The sequence below is a fragment of the Neoarius graeffei genome, chromosome 18 (genome assembly GCF_027579695.1).
Source record: "Neoarius graeffei isolate fNeoGra1 chromosome 18, fNeoGra1.pri, whole genome shotgun sequence".
Classification (NCBI taxonomy): Eukaryota; Metazoa; Chordata; class Actinopteri; order Siluriformes; family Ariidae; genus Neoarius; species Neoarius graeffei.
In genome coordinates, this window is record NC_083586.1 from 66104061 (window position 1) to 66110973 (window position 6913).

A 6913-nucleotide genomic window follows, 5' to 3' on the forward strand; every position below is an offset into this window, starting at 1 on the left:
TCATGGTTGTAGTGAGGATGACTGGTTCCAAACGGGGCGCAAAATCTCTTCCCCTCTTTGTTCACAACGTCTTGAGGATTCTCAGTCGAATCTGTGTAGAGCTCAGAAATAGAGAGACAGAGAGAGAGAACAGAGATTCTCGGGACACAGAGAAAACATTAGTAGCAAACTTGTTATTGTAACACAACTTTGTTATGGAGCCTTCTTCAATCGCGTGGCATGGATCCACTGTGGAAAAAGATCAGTTAAAACAGCAGCAAAAGTAATGGCGACTATGTCTGCAGGCCCATTATATTGTTTTCCCAATTGTCCAAATCTCATCTCATCTCATTATCTGTAGCCGCTTTATCCTGTTCTACAGGGTCGCAGGCGAGCTGGATCCTATCCCAGCTGACTACGGGCGAAAGGCGGGGTTCACCCTGGACAAGTCGCCAGGTCATCACAGGGCTGACACATAGACACAGACAACCATTCACACTCACACTCACACCTACGCTCAATTTAGAGTCACCAGTTAACCTAACCTGCATGTCTTTGGACTGTGGGGGAAACCGGAGCACCCGGAGGAAACCCACGCGGACACGGGGAGAACATGCAAACTCTGCATAGAAAGGCCCTCACCGGCCACGGGGCTCGAACCCAGGACCTTCTTGCTGTGAGGCGACAGCGCTAACCACTACACCACCGTGCCGCCCATTGTCCAAATCATTACTTTAAAAAATCACACCAGCACTTGTCTCCCACGTGAAAGGGGTGTGTGGTGGAGATAATATTGTATTATTGACCTTGGTACAAATTTTATGCAACTTATCTATAAGGGCTGCAGAATACTCATCCATATGCATTTTCAAATCAGAGGTACCCGGAGCCGGAGTTCCCTTCTTCCAGGGGAGAATAATTTCTTGGTGTCACACGAATTTCAGCCAGAATGAATTATGGATTACAGAACCAAACCTGTGTCCTGCATGACCTTAATTAATTTGTCTTTCAATGTTCAATTAGTACGTTCTACGATACCAGAGGATTGAGGAATGTGAAAACAGCAGTTTAGTTTAGAGATACTTACAAAGGTTTTGTGTGACCTTTGAGGTGAAAGGGGTACCCTTGTCTGAGTCTATGGCATTTGAAACCCCATAATTATAATAATAATTATTATTGATTTCTTATTATTTTATTGTTGTTATTTTATTGTTCTGCTTTTATTGTTTGTTTTTCTTATTTTACTGTCCAGTGTCCTTAGGTACCTTGAAAGGCACTTATAAATAAAATGTATCATTATTATTATTATAACTAGGTATTATTTATTTTGCCAGAGTACGAGTGAACTACCTTCGTGTTCTCTCGAGAACAGGGAAAACTTCTACCCATTTAGAGAATTTGTCCACAATCAAGATGACAAAAATCAAATGAGAAAGGAAGAGCGTATGTCTCATGCAGAATATCAGGCTGATATTGATTGAACACACAGAATAACCACAGAGTGATAATATTATAAATTATAAAACAAGAACCGTCTGAGGGTTTAGAACAAGAACCATCAACAAAGAGTACATCCCCCATCCCTAGAGGGCTGGAGGGAAGAGATCAGACCTGATACTAGTAGTATGTATGATTTTTAGACAGACAATATCAATGTCATCCCAAGTATCATCCCGAGAATTAAGGAGGCGTGCCAGAGCGCGACCTACATTATCAAAAGAGGATGTGACACGAATTTCGAGATTGTTAGTAGAACAGAGAATAAATAGTCATATGTTAATTTAATTATCTATTAAAGTACTGATAAATTAATTTAATGGGTCTGTAAATTTTGCAACACCTGTTTAACTTGATGTGATGAGTGCAAAATCAGTGGGTGAGACAAAATCAATTTTTCCACATCTAAAACCATCAAAGCACATGCGGAGACAGCCCCTAGACACGCAGGTAAGCCTTGAGCAACAATGTCTAATGTTTTGGATAAAAACGCACAATGATGCATTTCCCCCCCCTCACGCTCCCCAGAGGCCGTGCCCCGGTGTCCACAGGCACAGAGGTGGAAGGGTTTGAAGTGAGCAGGTAACCCAGGGGCGGAACAAAGGGTGCTTCTGAGGGAGTGATAAGCGACCACCATAGCGTCAGTCCAGGTCAAAGGATGTTGCAGTGGATCGTGATGAGAGATTGCAGAACGGAGAAGCTTGTTATATAAAGAGCAGTCAGGGATCCATTTTCTGACCCAGAAAAGACATCAGTGCATGTTTAGCTGCAGGGCGTTTTGTGTCTAGAATGACAGCCTTGAGAAAGTTCAAAACTTCAAAAGTTCAAATACTTAAGTGTCCATACAATATTGCAGCTTGGTTCTGGAAACCTTAAAGCCCTTATGCGCCAGATGTTGAAGCGGCGCAAGTGTCAGTGTCTTGGCAGATTTCTGGTGACTCAGCAGACACCAGAACACACAGACCACAGAGTCCCGAGGGAGGGAGAAGGTCACAGAGCGCGTTATAAATTACAGCTGAAAAAAAAACAGCAGGAGAGTCAAATGAATCCTTGAGTCCAAACGCTATCTCCTCATGTGCGTGGAAAAAAGGCAGAACAGAGATCATTAATGGCAGGAACCTGTGATATTACAGAAGAAACAATCAATTCATTAATCTTACGTAAATCTTGTGTAAAGTGTCTCACCACGCCTTGCTCGAGAAGAGACTGTAGGATGACATCCAGAGAGAGAGGTGCTGCTTATTAAATCATATTTTGTGTAGTTTCATGTCAATTTAAGTTCCAGGTTGCAGTGCAACAAAATGCGGAAAGGTTCAAGGACAATGAATACTTATACAAGCCAATGTATCATAATCATGATAATTTATGAAGTTTTTTTTCCTTAATGGTTAAATAAAGATAAACCCAAGTCTCCGATTTATAAACAAAAAGTTATTCAAGTAAACGTTTGTTAACTGTTTCTTGCTGAAAAAAATTATGGTTAACTAAATACATTAAAAGCCTATCCATTCCATATCCTCTGTGGTTTTTAAAGACAAAAATATGGAGGTTTAAAACTCAGCAAACAGTTAATCAGAGCATTTCATATCAATTAGGAGGAACATGGTTAAGCTTAGCCTCATAAGTAACAATAAGTTTAAAGAAAGATAAGGAGATAAAAAACAGGGCAAATTGAAATGACAAACAATTTCACTGAATGTAATTTGAATAAAATTGAATAGCTGATAAGCACTCTTTGTTGGATTCGATATGTGACAGAGACTCAAAATACATTTTTAATTCAATTAACAGTATTAATGAGAATTGGTTGTCTTGGATATTTTGACTTTATGTCTATGGAATTTACCTAATAATATAAAGAGATTACTTATTAAATTTATTATTGTGAGAAAGTGCCAAAAATAATGATTTTCTCTGCTCATTGCAGATTTCTGTGTGTCCTTGCCTGCTGTTCTTGCATGAGTTATTTGTTTATATTATAGCTCTCTGTAACAGTCTGGGAGTCTTATCTCAATGCTGACTGAGAAAGAGACAGAGAGACTATAGAGACGGAACAATTATTCAAAATATTATATTTATATTAAATATTATGACGACAATTGTTCAAAAAATGAAGTAAAAAGCGGGTTAGCTCGCTGTTGAACTAATTTCATGCTTCCCAGACAAGACAAGTCCACATTTCGCTAAAACAGGAGTATATAGGGGCGGCACGGTGGTGTAGTGGTTAGCGCTGTCGCCTCACAGCAAGAAGGTCCTGGGTTCGAGCCCCGGGGCCGGCGAGGGCCTTTCTGTGTAGAGTTTGCATGTTCTCCCCGTGTCCGCGTGGGTTTCCTCCGGGTGCTCCGGTTTCCCCCACAGTCCAAAGACATGCAGGTTAGGTTAACTGGTGACTCTAAATTGAGCGTAGGTGTGAATGTGAGTGTGAATGGTTGTCTGTGTCTATGTGTCAGCCCTGTGATGACCTGGCGACTTGTCCAGGGTGTACCCCGCCTTTCGCCCGTAGTCAGCTGGGATAGGATCCAGCTCGCCTGCGACCCTGTAGAACAGGATAAAGCGGCTAGAGATAATGAGATGAGATGAGGAGTATATAGGATATTTAAAGGTTAGAATCACATATGATTAATAAAAATACCACTACACCAGCGGCGGTGAGAGCGCCGAATCCTAACCACTAGACCACTACACGATCAGTTTAAAATGTTTTAGATCAACATTAAACATTAGGTTAAACATTAAACTTTTCGGCATTTCCATTCACACGTAGGGTAAATATATTTGATGCCTTTTATTATGCCTTTAAACAGGAAGTGGTATAATACTCAATATTTTAAAAATGATTCCTGATAAATATCTTCAAATCTGAGAGTGATATTTGATTTGGTTGAATTAATCAAACTCTAAGCCTTAAATATATTTCTTCTGTTTTTACCATGTCTGTTTAATTTAAGTGAATATTTAAAAAATGTTTTTTGTGTTGTATTTGCTTGTACAGTTATTTCATTATTTAAGGTCTGAACGCATAGAATTACTGCCCAAATCTGATGAGACGAGAGTTTTGCCCTAAAGAGCTGCTTTTTCTTTTATCCAGTGCGCATGCCCAGTTCACAAGCATCATGGGAACTGGAGTTCTCAATTTTGAAAACTTCGTATTCATCATTTATAAGATCTAGACATGAAACTGCATTAATAGCTGCACTATTAATTATTAAAACGCATTAATAGTCTTGTAGAGTGCTCGCGGACCACTCGTGACTTTCCTGATAACCTTCCAGTTACAAGTTTCGGACTATCAACACACAATGAATATAAAATAAAATGCAGATGATCTACTCACCAAACGCTGAAACTAATTGATTAAGAAGCAGATTTCTCCTCTGATGATGTTAAGGGAAGAGGATCTCTTCTCTTGGATTTCTAACAGTGATGAGATTCACAAACGATTCGGATCTTTTTCGGGACGAAACACAAATGACTCGATCGAGTGAATCGATACAGACGCTGCATTTGTTGAGTTCATGCACACGTAATGGGTTGAGGAAAGTTCATACTTTAATTTCATGCAGCATGAGAGTGTGATTATTGTTTACTATTTGAAAACAGGAATACAAATAAGGTTTCCGTAGTTTCTGAGTCAAGAATCAAGAGTGAATCAAGTAAATTGATTCACACGCATGCGAGTTTGTTCTAAAGAATCGATTCAGTGAAGCTTTCGTTGAGATTAAAATGCACACCCATGTCAACTTATACAGAATGTCCGTATTTTATACGGATTTGATTCAATAAACATAGTATACGGGCGTACAAATAAAGTTATACGGATTCTTTTTAACAAAAAAAAAACTTCAATATTTATTTAGAGCTATAATCAATTCCGACGATGATAAAAGAGCGCATTTATTTACACTTTGTGGTTTTTTGTCAAACATTGAAGCTTGTATTCATTCTTAAAGTTTATTATTATTAATATTGAATAAAAAGTACCTGGGATATATCATTGTTAATTATCATTCAAATTTTAGGTAAATAATTTTAATTTGCATCTTATAAGGATTTTATAAAGGAAATAAGGATTTTGGAAGTTGGTTATACAGGTTTGATTGACCAAAGGTTTGACATTTATGCACACCAGGAACACAGTTCTAACTGTTCATGTCCAGAGTACTGATTTGTTGTTTCATTATTTTGTGCATATCCAGAAATGCCTTATATAAATGCTAAAACAATTAAAGATACATTACACAGCTCCCAGAGATTGCAAATACCTGGATGAGGTTAAATCAAAACTGAGCTGGCCAAATTGTCTAGAATTTGTGTAGAATGCTAAACCACAGCAATTCATCCAATCCCGTGGGTTTTTTCTCGGGGTCCGGGTACCTTAATACAATAATACAATTAATATAATACAATTTTTCCCCCCATGGTGGCACAAAGGAATCAGTCCCGAGATTAATTAGGGCAATTATTATGGGTTTAACATAAAAAGCGCGCTCTTCCCGTGACAGCTCCTTCACTTCACGAGGGTCACCTTCCTGTAAACAAATTACGAGGATAGCCTTCCCGTGTTTTTACACGAGGTTTAACCAATCTTCCCGTGGCTCTTCCACGAGGGTCACCAAAAAACATCCCGTAAACAAAAGTCTACGATAAAAACGTCCCGTGCCTCTACACGAGGATTACCAATAAAATCATCCCGCAGACAAAATCTACGAGGATTACCAAATAAAAACAACTGTTTTTTTTTTTCTGATACCACCAACCAGGCAGAAGTCCAACCAATCAAACTAATCAATTAAAAGAGACGCCTTACCTGATTGGGAAGTATCCCGGACGAGCCCCCAAATTGTTAGGTTCAACCCAGTTAGAAGGTCAATCGGTCAACTTATTTCTCGGGACCCCCGCCCTCGTACCACCTGCAGAATTCTGGGACGGAACACCGCAAAAAAACAGAGAACCAGAGATCGGTTTAACTGCTGTTTATTCACAGTATTCTCGCCAAAGATTAAAGATTACAAACACCTTTTATAACAAATCATAATCTCTCCAAACGGCTATTGTGTCTGTCAAATGTGTGTGTGTGTGTGTGTGTGACCTCAGAGAGGGGTGTGTGTGTGTGTGTGTGTGTGTGTGTGTCTATGGGAGGGTGTGAGTGAGTGACATCATTTTGATATGTGTCTATGTGCTAGGTCAGCAAATCTCATCTTAATTCCATATGTATGTGTGTGTGAATGAAACCTTCAATCATAAGCAAAATAATATTTCAGCAATTCAGCAATTTCATTTACGCACGTCAAAGCGCGTGAGATGTTTTTACGACAATGTTTTAAACAAAGACTATGTTTGGTCTAACAAAGAAGTGTTCTTCTCCACTGGACGAAGGTCAGGCTACACAGGAACAGTTTAAAATCACTGCCATAGTATATGCAATAGTTCAAAATAA